The following is a 15,462-nucleotide window of genomic DNA, read 5'->3' as shown; positions in this document are numbered from 1 at the left end:
TTACTTAACTTCATGGTAACAATAAAATGTGTCATAAACCTATATTTTTTTTTTCATTAGGGCTATCTGTTATAGTTTCACATATTTTTCACTCATAAATCATATATTTTTCACTCATAAATCATAAGTGACTATTATGTCATTATCACATCATTAAATCATTTTCATTCATATATTTTCAATGTACTCTGTTTTCGTTTCACAAGTTTACACACTCGTTAAAAAATTAATATAAAAAGTAAAAAAAAAAAGGATGCATTTGATTGGTTGATATGAATGTAGCCCACCAACACTTAAGCTGGACTGAGTGGGGCATGGGAAGCCCGTCCACGCCTGGAAACACGACCCCGCGACGGGGCTCGAAGGTTGGGTGGGGGCATGGGCTTGTGGATGTTTACCGGCGTGGGGACATGTTGGGTGAGTGAGGTGAAGGTTATTGATTCGGGGGGGGGGGGGGGGGGCTATTGGTGATGGGGGGCGCTATTGGTGTCGCTCTCGAGAAAGTATAATGTACAAAACGCCTTATCGTACTTCACGTACGCGACGAAATTACGCTAGTTCATTTGAAAATCAAGCAAGTTATGAAGTTAAAACCCTAATCACGCTTTGTACACATAATCACGCTTTGTACACATAATCACGCATAAGGTGCATAATCACGCATGGCAAAAGTGTTCAAAATATAATCACGCACGTTGTAAACTTAATCACGCATGTTGAAATTTCGTCGCGTACGTAATGTATGTTAAGCAGTTTTGTACGTTAACTTTTCTCGCTCTCTCTCTCTCTATATATATATATATATATATATGTTTTTTTTAACGGTGACTTTTTTGTGTTAGGCCATCGCACTCCCGAAATTGGAGAGCCAGACTATATTGTTTTAACCGGGCCTACGTTGGCTTTAGAGTTTGGCTTAGTCATTCCTCTAAGAAACCATACTGCTTATTATCATTTGAGAGTCGTTCTGCCACCATAAGAGCATAACTCTCTTGTGTGATTCAAATTTTAGTGAGGATACAAAATCAAATTCCCCTATACCCTTTTTGTCAATAAACACGAGTTACAAAAAAAGTCACTAATTTAAAAATCATAAGTAATTTGATAAAAGAGATCTTCCACCAGAAGTAAAGTTCAACTTTTGGAAGTGGAGAATGTAGCTCAAGTGTTAAGTTCCAATTTTCGTGTTTCTTTATACTCAATTAAAGTGACAATGAAATGTGAATAACATGCATAATGGAGGACATAAATGTAGCATAGTCGATAGTCTTTGATTTCCCTTTAACAACCTTAGCACTTTATTTTCCGGAAGCTATAAGATAGATAATTAATACCATGTTCTAATTATTTTTATATTCTGGAAGCTATAAGATGGATAATTAATACCATGTTCTAATTATTTTTATATTAAAGATTCAGAATTAAAAAAAACATTTTCAGGTTCAAATATGACTTTAGTTGATTAAAATTGGGAAATCCCGCTAGTTATTTCAAACAAACTAGTTAAGAAAAGAAGTGCGGAGTCCCAACTAGGGGTGTTCTTTTTAACCAATAACTGAAAACCGAACCCAATCCATGTGACCCGGCCCGCGGAACTAGTTTAACCTAACCCGAACCTGATATAGTTAATTGTGTCGGTTATTGGATAATACTTTCACCACTGAAAAACCTGAATAACCCGACCCGAATAACCCGATAACCGAATAACTAACCCGATGGACACCCCTAGTCCCAACTATTTTCTACATTCAAATAATCTATCTACTATAATAAAAGAAACCAAGTTTTGGACACGTGTCATTCATTGAAGACATCTATTTTTATAGATAATTAATATTAATTAAAAGATAATTATACAATTAAATTTAATATAAATTTAAACAATTCATGTAGGAGATAATATATATAATATTTTAAAATAGAGTAAATTACAAAAATCATCCTTTATGTATGTCACTTATTGCAAATTGTGCCCTTTGTCTTCAATAATTACAGAAAACGTACATGATGTTTGCAAACCCTTGCAAGTTATGTCCTTTAACCCTAACTCAGTTAATTTAAATGAGTTATTTATTTTATTAAACTAAAATAGTTAAGGGTAGAACCTATTTCAAAAATGTTTAAAAGATGTTTATTGGTTCTATACTTATATTTTCGTGTTCAATTCTCAACTCAAATACGGTAATCACTATGTTTACATGACATTTATAAGAACAATCACCACAATCACTCTATTCACTGTATATCGAGTATATCCGTTAGTTTTTTTTAAGATATAAATTTTTATTAGATTCATTCAACCCGTGTAATAAACGAGGTTTTTTTAAAGATATAACATTTTTTTTACTATACAAAATTACATTTATGCAACTCGTGTAATACTCGGGGTTTTAAAAATATAACTTTTTTTATTATGTAGTATATAAAATTAGATTTATTCAATACATATAATACATAGGATTTATAAAGATATAACTTTTTATTGTTTGGTATATAAAATTAATGTGTTCAACCCGTATAACACAGCCTCCCGCTTTAGTCTCCCTAACGGTCGAACTTAGTCTCGCTCCTCAACTCGACGAGGTTCTTAAAAATGTAACTTTTTTATTATTTAATATATAAAATTAAATTTACTCAACCCGTACAATACACGGGGTTCTTAAAGATATAATCTTTATTATTTAATATATAAAATTACATTTATTCAACCAATGTAATAAACGAGATTTTTAAATATATATTGTTTTATTATTTGGTATATAAAATTGCATTTATTCAACCCGTGTAATAAACGAGATTTTTAAAGATATATTTTTTTATTATTTGGTATATAAAATTGTATTTATTCGAACCCGTGTAATACACGGGGTTCTAACCTAGTTATTCCATATATAAATAAGCAAGTTTTTTTTGCATAACCACTTGTACCTTGTGCTTTGAGAGTTTTAAAATAAAAAAAAAAACCTTGATTTTTTTACTTTTAACCCAAAGGTTTTTAACTTTTGTAATTTTAACCCTACATAATTTGTTTTTTTAACTTTAACCCAAAACTAAACTTGATTTTTTACTTTTAACCTAAAGGTTTTTAACTTTTGCAATTTTAACCTTACATAATTTGTTTTTTAACTTTAACCCAAAACTTTTCATTATTTGCAATTTAACTTCACAACTTTTGTCACTTATACTTTTCATCTTTGGCAAATTTTCGTTTTACATATATTTCTAAATTTTTCGACTTAATACAACGCAACGTACGAGTGTGGTTCAACATTTTTATGTTTTGTTTCAAATTTTGCAAGTTAACACGGCGCAACGTGCATGTGTGGTTCAACGTTTTTTACCTCTATTTTTTCATGTTTGGCAGGTTCGTCGCAACACGCAGATCCTAGGTCCAGTCAGTGTTGGTGGTCGATGACGGTTGTATGACATTAGTACTATTTGACACCGTTTTACGCCCCGCCATAACGCGGGGTGTGCTTTGAGGGTTTTCTAAAGAAAAAATGGTTATGCATATGGTTGTCGTGACCTTGGCTTTGGGGGTTTTCCAAAAAAAATTGATTTTTTTACTTTTCACCAAAAAGTATTTCATAAATTACTTTTAAACCAAAACTATTTGTTTTTTTTACTTTTAACCCAAAACTTTTTATATTTTGCAATTTATCCTCGCAACTTTTTTTTACTTTCAACTTTGGTCCTTTATAGTTTTCATTTTCCGCAAATTTTTCGTTTTATGCTTTGTTCTAAATTTTTGTGACTTAACACATTGCAACGTGCGTCTTTGGTTTAACGTTTTTACGTTTCGTTTTAAATTTTGCGAGTTAACACGACCCAACATGCGTGTGTATGTGAACGTTTTTACATCGTCTATTTTTTCCCGTTTGACAGGTTTAACATAACGTGTGGATCCTAAATCGACTTAGTTATAACTAAAGAATCCCCGCCGCATTGCGGCGGGTCTCAATTCTAATTATTATAATTTTTAATATTTAAGAAAAACCAATAAGTATACGACACGTGGCATATATATATATATATATTTGTGCTTACAGTACATGACGCCTCACCGCTATCCACCATCTTTGTTGTGTCACACAATGCAAAAATACGTTTCTTAATGCAAAACACATACGTTACGTAAAATAAGAAAGATTTTCGCATATAAACGTAGAAATATATTTTTGAGACGCATGGTAAATTTTATGGGTTATGTTATAACTTATAATCACATATGTGCGTAAAATTCAATTTGAAAAATGTTGAGGGTCGAAGGGTGTGTTTTAAACAATGTAACAGTAACTTCTTTTTCTTCTTTTAAATTATTAGTGTATTAAATATACAAAATAGGTAACCGGATTAAAAAAACCCCACATTAAATATATATCTCATTTATGCGATTTGTGTTTGATACGATTTGAAATTGTGATGAAAAAATAACTCTACATCCTTGTTATTCTAACATTTTTGACAAATAGACTTGGTTATGGTCAACATCAAACCTTATTTCTTTTTAAACTTGGTAACGAGTTGAAAAAGGAGAATATAAGTTTTTTTCTACAAAACTTTGAGGCTTATAGATTTTTTTAGATGTTATAAAAATTCGACTATCTTAGTTTTTTTCCAAGTTTTATAAACTTTGATATTTTAGATTTTTATATACCTTTACAGTTATATACTTTTACAGTTATATACTATGTAATTGTTAATGACTAGTAGAAATTCCTCTGCATGATATGGCGGAAGACTTGTATACATTACAAAATAAAAAATAGTATTTACAAAGTTATTAGGTTTATTTACATGTAGAAGATTGTCTCATCTAATGTTGGAGAAATTTCAGAAACCGGACGATCAGAGAGGCGTGTAATCACTCTCAGATCAGATTATTTCGGTGGTTCACCCGAATAATTCAATCGGATACAACTCTGATTTTGAGAAATTGAACCGGTGTATGTTGTTTTGTGTGAAATGATGAACCAGTAGATTGTAACCAAAAAACTGTCTACGAAATTGGTTTTTGGGGTTGTAACTGCCTCATGGCAGTTGCCTCTATTTTTCAGACAAACTGTGACAACTCGTATTTCCGAACCTCTTTTTGTGCTTGGATGTAACGTATGTGAACGCAATGTGATTTTATGAAAGTGATTGATTAAATGAATGCTATGATTTTGTGTGTTTATATGAATGTATGTATGATGTAGTTGCACAACACTCACCCAATCGCACAAGCCCATTCGGGCCACCACTTGTATTCGGATCATGGGCAGCCCATTGAGGGTTCGGCCCACTCTTCTCTTGGTCGCATAACATTAGGGGTTAGGGTATAGTCCTCACTTGTTTGCAAAACATTCAAAACACAAACCCTAGCTCTTCTCTCTCTCTCTCACGAACCGAAGGCAGCCAAACATCCTCCTCATCGAAGTTCATAGGGTTCGGATCATTCTCTTATTCGGATCAATTCTCGTTCCTTCTCTATTCGGTTAGTATGATTAACTATTGTTTGATGGTATTATGATGTGTGTCATATATGCTCGACATGATTGATGATGATTTGTTATGATTGTTTTGAATATTATGTGATTAAGAATGTATGAATGTAATCGGCCATATATGCATTTGATTCGAATCCGAAGAGTTGATTATAGTGTTCATGAAATCGGCTTATGTGTATTATAAAATATTCATGATATAATCGGGTTTAGTGTATGTTGTTAATCGGCTGCTATGGTTAATAATCGTAGTCGACGTGAAAGCTCACAAATCTTGTGGTTCGGGTTGAATGATTATAATGTTTGTTCATAATTAAACCGGTTAGGGTTCATATGAAATTCATAATAAAAACCCTGTTTGATCGATGATATGCTAGTTGGATGATTGGGAATTTGTTAATTGATTGATATGATAAATAAGGAAATTGTTAAGTTGTAACCGATTGCATGTTTTTCCGGAAATTTAAACCAATCGCACAAGAGTCCTTGGTCGCACAAGGACCCAAAACACACATGTTGTTGATCGCACAAGATCAGGTCGCACAAGACCTGATCTGGCCGCACAAGCTTCAGTCACACAAGATGTTATGAACCGCACAAGTGTTAAATGTTGTTAGTCTGATTGGGCCGGACAAGCCCAAACCGGATCGTACAACCCAATCCGGATCGCACAAGATGGTTTTCTGTTTTTAATGGTTGGGTCGTAGACATGGGCTGGGTAATAGAGCTGATCGCACAAGTCGTTGTTCGGTTTAATTGTTGGGCCGGGTGTTTATGTTTGGGCCGGGCTCTATCAGGTCGCACAACACGCTGTGGATCGCACAAGGATGTGCTGATCGCACAACGTGTTGGGCCGAGACTTATGTGGGCTTCATCCGTATGTTAAACTGATAACATTTAAAACATTCTATGTGTGTACTATGTTGCCATGATCGATACGTGTTAGCAATATGTTAAACTATGTGTAATCATACGTGCTTTACTTGAACCAAACCTGACTTGTATGGTAACCCTGTTTGGACGTGGTTGACCACCCTTAGTTCAAGAACCTTTTGTGTATCTACCGAGCTAACCAAGGTGAGTTCACACAGCCAAGGCATGGGGGTTCCCGGGTGGGAATGGGATTTGATGGATTATTGTGTTTACTCAGATGATAGAACCTAACGATAAGATACGACTAGACTAGTAACACTTATTGAACTGATCTTCGCACACCTGCCAAGGGTTGGCCGCGATATTATGACTGACTTCGCACACCTGCCATAGGAAGGCCGGGAACTAAATTTACTAATCTTCGCACACCTGCCTGGGAGGCCGCGATACAAAATAAACCTAGTCTAGAATACTTGGGAAATTTCCCCTAATCTTCGCATACCTGCCTGGGAGGCCGCGATACGAACTAATACATGAATAACGAACGAACATACTACTACTCACACTATACTATTACTGAACTATTAACTGTGAACTCGCTCAACTAGTTGTTGACTCTCTGCTGCATGCCTTGCAGGACCTTAGGTACTTATGGAGCTTGCACAAGGAGGAGCAGGTCGTTGTGGGATACGGATCGTAGACGTTATGATAAACAATTGAACTTATAACTTTACTTTGGGTTTTCATATTATGCTTCCGCTACTTAATTTACGTTTTGTTGAACATCAATCATGTCGTGATGAATTACATTAACTACTTTTAATATTAGATGCTATGTTTGATATGATTGATGGCTTGATCCTGGTCATGTCACGCCTCCAAGCGGTGGTACTCCGCGTGTGGATTTTGGGGGTGTGACAGATTGGTATCAGAGCCATTGGTTATAGAGAACTAGGTTTTAATATGGGAAAACGTTTTATTAAAACCAGACTATAACCAGTACAGTGCTCTCAACGATCCACAACGACGCTTCGCTCCACGTGCAAGACTCGACATCCTAGGTAATATGGTTTATGTTTATTACCTGCTTGCTAGAACTACATAGAACTTTGCTCGTAGTACGCTTAGATACACATGACACTATTGCCTGAGAACACTTACGTGCTTACACTTTTCTGTCATCGCACTACTCGCGAACCATTCTCACTTACGCTACTTTTACTATGAAGATCATGTCTGGACGTGTTAACATGACTCAAGCCCAGTTGATGGCACTTATCAACGAACGAGTAGCTGCAGCACTTGCAGCTGCAGCACCAGCAGGTCAAAACGCTCCACAACCTGTCTGCACTTTCAAGAACTTCATGGACTGTCGTCCAAGCACTTTCAGTGGCACCGAGGGGGCAGTGGGACTCCTCCATTGGTTTGAGAAGCTCGAGTCGGTATTCGAGATGTGTGAATGCCCTGAGGCTCGCAGGGTCAAGTACGCCACTGGTACTTTGGAAGGAATCGCGCTAACCTGGTGGAACGCACAAGTACAGAACCTAGGGTTGGCAGCTGCTAACGCCACCCCCTGGGAAGATTTCAAAGAACTGATCAAACGAGAATACTGCACGCGAGATGACATCCACATGTTGGAGGATGAGTTATACCACCTGAAGATGACGGGGTCAGAGATTGAGGCTTACACGAAACGGTCAAACGAACTGGCCGTCTTGTGTCCAACGATGGTGGACCCTCCAGTTAAGCGCATTGAGTTGTATCTCAAGGGTCTAGCCTCATAAATTCAGAGCCATGTTACATCGGCTAACCTCAACAACATCCAAGACATTCAGCGTCTTGCTCATCGACTCACCGATCAGGCAGTAGAACATAACAAGCTGCCAAAACGCATCAGTGCTACCACTACTGCTGTCACTACTTCTGCTACTCCCAGTGACAACAAGAGAAAATGGGAGGGGGATTCCAGCAAGGGATCAGTTTCAGTTCAGTCTCAAGCACAGCAGCGCAAGACAAATGACTACCAGAGTCCGAATCAGCAATCATCAGGCAGTCAGGGGCAGGGTGGATATCGAGGAATTCACCCATGGTGTAGTAGATGCAACAAACACCACAGTGGAAGATGTCGCAGGGAACGTTGTCAAAGATGCCTCAAGATGGGTCATGAGGCTAAGGATTGTAGAAGCTCACGGCCAGCAAATCAGAACCAGCAACTTCCACCGCCAGCTCCACAGAACCAGCAGCAGCAGCCACAGCGTGGAAACCGGGGATGTTTCCAGTGTGGGGCTGAAGGCCACTTCAAACGTGATTGCCCTCAATTGAACCAAAACCAGAATCGCAACAACAACAATAATCAGGGCAACGGGAACAACAACAACAACAATGGCAACGAAGCTCGGGGTCGTGCTTTTGTGCTGGGTCGGGGCGACGCAATGAATGATCCCAATGTGGTTATGGGTAAGTTTCTTCTCGACGATATTTACGTTACTGTCTTATTTGATTCGGGTGCTGATACAAGTTATATGTCCTTGAAAATGAGTAAATTGTTAAAACGTACACCAACACCCCTAAACACCAAACATGTCGTAGAATTAGCGAATGGTAAAAGTGTAGAAGCCGCACATGTAATCAAGGGTTGTAGCATCATCTTAGCTGGTCAGACCTTCACGATTGATCTTATACCCATAGTTTTGGGTAGTTTTGACGTCGTCATCGGTATGGATTGGTTATCCCAACATCACGCAGAGATTTTATGCAAGGAAAAGATCATTCGTATTCCTCGCTCTAGTCAGGAACCACTCGAAGTTCAAGGCGACAAGAGTGGTGCCGTGGTTGGCATCAGCTCTTTCTTAAAGGCGCAGAAATGTTTACGAAAGGGGCACACTGCCATTCTGGCACTTGTCACTGACGCATCAGCAAAGGAAAAGAAGCTGGAGGATATTCCAGTTCTACGTGACTTTCCTCAGGTGTTTCCTGAAGATTTACCCGGTTTACCGCCTCACCGCCAAGTCGAATTCCAGATTGAGTTAGCTCCTGGAGCAGCACCAATAGCCTGCGCACTGTATCGTTTAGCTCTAACCGAACTGGAAGAACTGTCGAAGCAGCTACAAGAGCTCTTGGAAAAGGGCTTTATACGTCCAAGCTCTTCGCCTTGGGGAGCTCCAGTACTTTTCGTGAAAAAGAAGGATGGCACTTTCAGGAGGTGCATCGACTACCGTGAACTGAACAAGGTGACGGTGAAGAACCGTTATCCTCTTCCGCGTATAGACGACTTATTCGACCAGTTGCTGGGGTCGAGTTACTACTCCAAGATTGTCACACCCCCAAAATCCACCTGCGGAGTATCACCGCTTGGGAGCGTGACTGACCAGGATCAAGCCACCAATCATACAGAACAATATATATAGTAAAAGTAATTGCCATTAAACTAAACCAAATCCATATGAAAGGTGTTCCAAAACATAAGTAAGTTATCACTGTTTAGCGGAAGCGTATAAATAAAACCCATCATTATAAAGTATCAAATGTCATAAGTGTTTAACAAGACAATCACGATTCAAGCCCACAACGACCAGCTCCTCCCTGTGCAAGCTCCATGTACCTAACGACCTGCAAGGCATGTAACAGAGGATCAACAACTAGTTGAGCGAGTTCACAGAAAGTAAATGCGTAAAAGTATATTCGTTTGTAACATATGGCTCTACTAGGCCGATAGTACGTTCTATTGGTGGGGGCTTCCCATGTTGTATAACCACTAGACTATTCGTAACCATAAGTGTTCTACATATCCCGAGAACAGTAACACGTACAAGTTTACGTAGGTTTTACGTAAGTAATCCTTCACAACCGAGGATAGGGGTACGCGGGGTTTTACGTAGGTTTTATGTAAGTGCCTGACACAACCGAGGCAGTAGTGAGTATAAGTTCACGTAGGTTTTACGTAAGTGTCCTTCGCAACCTGAGGACAGTGAGTAGCATAAGTATACGTAGGTTTTACGTATGTGTCCTGCACAACCGAGGACGATGGTATGGTAGTCTAGTAACAGTGTATGTACGAATCTAGTCAATCTCATTCCTTCAATCCCATTCCCAAGCCCCTGGGAATCCCATGGCTTAGTAAAAGTGTGAACTCACCTTGGTTTGCTCGGTATGTTATTGCTTCTAGAGTTAATTAATGTTTAAGTCCGTTACTCACGACCTAGGGTACATTGCACATAAATTCGAGATAAGTGTTTACATTCAATTAGGGTTTACAACTCCTCGGTGATCAAACAGTCACATACGGTATCGTATCATACAGTACCAAGCAGTATTATTCAGTAACATGTAGTATCTTAACATGCAGTAACAAGTAACAAGTGACAAGTATTAGTCAGTATGTTCTTCATCCAGGGTTTGAGTTAGTAATAACAGGAAGCTCGGATCATGTATCACCTTCAAATTCAGAATATATATAAACATCAAAGCATCACGTATCAAACTCAGACAAGATCATCAAGAATTTAAAGTTCAGACATTAATGATCATGCACCAAGAATTCGGACCAAGGGGGTTTCTTCACAACAGTCGGACAATGACTTCCCTAGGTACAAGTTCGGACAAGGTAGGGATGGGGTGTTTGATGCCATAACATTCGGACAGGGGTTTTGGGGGCTCCACAAGGTCGGACAAAGGGAGGGGCTCCCCCTTCACAAACTCGGACACATATATGCATGAGTAGAACTCGGACGAAATAAGTTTAACAAAACTCGGATCCTTATGTAAGCACTAAAATTCGGACAACTACCTATAACATTCATAAAGTTCGGACAACCCCTTGTAACATAAAAAGTTGGACAGGCATAGTCTTAAATCTTCGGACACATCATAACTCTTACAAATTCGGACCCCATGGCTACTTTAAAAAAAAACTCGGACTCTTTGTGTTTTCATACAAAGTTCGGACAGCAGGTGTGACAAAACTCGGACCCTCTATTACCATTAAAAAGGTCGGACCAGGTTTACTTTATTACAAAAATTCGCACCATAACTTCATAACAGAGGTCGGAGTAGTTATTAGCATTAAAGCTCTAATCATGTCTAAGGTTTAAAGGTCGGACATACATAATCAACTGAAAGTCGGACATGCTTAACAACACAAAAAAATCGGACTAATATCAATCATAATCCTGCGACCATTCAACTTTATTGCAATCGCAACAGTTACATTTTTTCACGTTTACATGATTAAGAACCCTAATTTCATTCCTATAGACGGCAGAAACAAAACCAATTAACCTATGATTAACAACAATAATCATTACAGGAACAATCTATCAAGCATACAACTAATCATCATCATTCATCACAATAATCAGAATAAATCAAAGTACAGAACTATCATATGAAAGCTAGGGTTTACAAGCATTCCAAGAATCAAGAATTGATACAATCAAACAATCAATTAGGGTTTACAAGTGTTACAATAATCCATAAACAATTACCTTGAATGATTCTAGAGAAAATGTGGAATCAAAGTGTTGAATGTCTTGTGCTAATGATGATGGTGGTAATGATTGCTAGAGGATTAGAGAATACAGTACGTGCTTTGGTTTTTTGAAAGTGATTAGTGAACAAGGGATTAGGGTTAAGTATAGTTTAATTTTCACTAATTACCCTACACACCCTGAATTACTATATCTTACACAAGCACACCATCTCCCATCAATTTCACAGTTTCACCACCAAGTTCACATATTTGACAAGTCTCTCCAAATTAACACATAACCATGCATAATCACACAATACATTTCATTGTATTAAAACGTATACAATTCCATAGCCAATTATTTGTGCAATTAAACAACTAAACAATACATGATCGTGCAATAAATGCAAAATAGGAATCTTGAAAATTCGAGTTGTCACATTATCCCCAACTTGAAAGAAATTTCGTCCCGAAATTTAGCATGCAGTTACTGAGGAAGCTAGGTAAATTGTATCGTTTACTGGTTTTCCTGGGGTGTCACAAAGATAGACTTGAGGTCAGGATATCATCAGCTGAGAGTCCGGGATGAGGACGTCTCCAAAACCGCATTCAGAACTCGCTACGGTCACTACGAGTTTCTTGTCATGCCATTTGGGTTAACGAATGCGCCTGCCGTATTTATGGATATGATGAACATGGTGTGCAAGCCATACTTAGACAGATTTGTGATAGTGTTTATTGACGACATCCTGATCTACTCCAAGAGTCAGGAGGAGCACGAGCAGCATCTACGACTTATTTTGGAACTCCTACGAAAGGAACAGCTGTACGCGAAGCTTTCGAAATGTGACTTCTGGCTTCGTGAAGTCCACTTTCTAGGCCACGTAGTAAACAAGGATGGGATCCATGTCGATCCATCCAAGGTAGATTCGATCAGAAACTGGCCTGCACCACGTACACCAACGGAAATACGCCAATTCTTGGGTTTGGCGGGATATTACAGACGGTTCATCAAGGATTTCTCAAAGATTGCTCAGCCGCTTACACTACTGACACAGAAGGGCGTCACCTACCGTTGGGGAGGTCCCCAGGAAACCGCTTTTCAGTACCCAAAGGATAGGCTTTGCAGCACACCTATTCTCTCATTGCCAGAGGGCACGGACGACTTTGTGGTTTATTGTGACGCGTCGATACAGGGTCTTGGGTGTGTATTGATGCAACGGGATAAGGTTATTGCTTACGCTTCTCGTCAACTCAAGGTTCATGAACGAAACTACACGACGCACGATTTAGAGCTGGGAGCTGTTGTTTTTGCACTTAAGATATGGCGACACTACCTGTACGGTACCAAGTGCACAATTTACACCGATCACAGGAGTCTCGAGCATATTCTTAAGCAGAAGGATTTGAACATGCGTCAACGACGATGGGTCGAGTTACTCAACGATTATGAATGCGCCATCAAGTACCATCCAGGCAAGGCCAATGTTGTGGCTGACGCTCTCAGTCGAAAGGACACTCTACCTAGACGCGTACGAGCCTTGCAGCTTACTATTCAGTCCAGTCTTCCTGTACAGATACGAACTGCTCAGATGGAAGCACTAAAGCCCGAAAACGTCAAGGCTGAAGCCTTACGCGGCTCAAGGCAACAAATGAAACAAAAGGAAGACGGCGCCTACTATGTAACAGGGCGTATTTGGGTCCCACTTTATGGCGGTTTACGAGAGCTTGTGATGGACGAAGCACACAAGTCTCGCTACTCGGTACATCCAGGGTCGGATAAAATGTACCACGATCTCAAAACAACATACTGGTGGCCTAGCATGAAAGCCCACATAGCGACTTACGTCGGCAAGTGTTTTACCTGTGCAAAAGTCAAAGTGGAGTATCAGAAACCAGCGGGCTTACTTCAGCAACCCAAGATACCGCAATGGAAATGGGAAGAAATTTCCATGGATTTTGTTATAGGCCTACCCAGATCCCAGCGTGGGAATGATACTATATGGGTGATCGTGGATCGACTCACCAAGTCTGCACACTTCCTGGCTATAAAGGAAACGGATAAGTTCTCCACTCTTGCAGACGTTTATCTTAAGGAAGTTGTTTCGAGGCACGGGGTGCCCACCTCTATCATTTCGGATCGGGATGCACGATTCACGTCAGAGCTATGGCAAGCAATGCACAAATCTTTTGGCTCACGGTTAGACATGAGCACAGCATATCATCCTCAGACGGATGTGCAGTCTGAGCGAACGATCCAGACTCTTGAAGACATGCTTCGGGCATGTGTTATTGATTTCGACAACGGCTGGGAAAAGCATCTCCCTTTGGTGGAGTTTTCGTATAATAACAGTTACCACACCAGCATACAAGCCGCTCCATTCGAGGCATTGTACGGACGTAAATGCCGGTCACCTCTCTGTTGGGCAGAGGTGGGGGATAGTCAGATCACGGGTCCATAGATTGTAGTGGACGCCACGGAAAAGATTGCGCAGATACGACAACGCATGGCGGCAGCTCGCGACCGTCAGAAAGCCTACGCGGATAAGCGTAGGAAGCCATTGGAATTTCAGGTCGGGGACCGGGTTTTACTAAAAGTCTCACCCTGGAAGGGTGTGGTTCGTTTTGGGAAACGGGGCAAACTCAATCCGCGGTACGTCGGATCATTTGAAATCATTGAGAAAATAGGCAAAGTGGCCTACAAGCTAAACCTACCAGCTGAACTCGGTGCAGTTCACAATGTATTTCACGTGTCGAATCTGAAGAAGTGCCTGTCAGATGAGACCCTCATAGTTCCTTTTAAGGAACTCACTATCGATGAGCGGTTGCAGTTCGTCGAGGAGCCAGTTGAAATCACGGACCGGGATGTTAAGGTCCTCAAAAACAAGAGAATCCCTCTTGTTCGAGTTCGTTGGAACTCCCGTCGTGGCCCAGAGTACACCTGGGAACGCGAAGACTAGATGACAGAAAAGTACACCCAGTTATTCGAAACCAATGCAACCACTACTGAGGCTGAAGCTACTACTGCGGAATTTCGGGACGAAATTCCAGATCAACGGGGGGAGGATGTGACACCCCAGGAGAACCAGTGAACGATACAACTTACCCAGCTTCCTCAGTGAGTGCGTACCAAATTTCGGGACGAAATTTCTTTTTAGTTGGGGATAATGTGACAACTCGTATTTCCGAACCTCTTTTTGTGCTTGGATGTAACGTATGTGAACGCAATGTGATTTTATGAAAGTGATTGATTAAATGAATGCTATGATTTTATGTGTTTATATGAATGTATGTATGATGTAGTTGCACAACACTCACCCGATCGCACAAGCCCATTCGGGCCACCACTTGTATTCGGATCATGGGCAGCCCATTGAGGGTTCGGCCCACTCTTCTCTTGGTCGCATAACATTAGGGGTTAGGGTATACTCCTCACTTGTTTGCAAAACATTCAAAACACAAACCCTAGCTCTCCTCTCTCTCTCTCTCTCACGAACCGAAGGCAGCCAAACATCCTCCTCATCGAAGTTCATAGGGTTCGGATCATTCTCTTATTCGGATCAATTCTCGTTCCTTCTCTATTCGGTTAGTATGATTAACAATTGTTTGATGGTATTATGATGTGTGTCATATATG

This window comes from Helianthus annuus, chromosome 17 (genome assembly GCF_002127325.2).
Source record: "Helianthus annuus cultivar XRQ/B chromosome 17, HanXRQr2.0-SUNRISE, whole genome shotgun sequence".
Taxonomy (NCBI): Eukaryota; Viridiplantae; Streptophyta; class Magnoliopsida; order Asterales; family Asteraceae; genus Helianthus; species Helianthus annuus.
Note: the sequence above shows the minus strand (reverse complement) of the source record.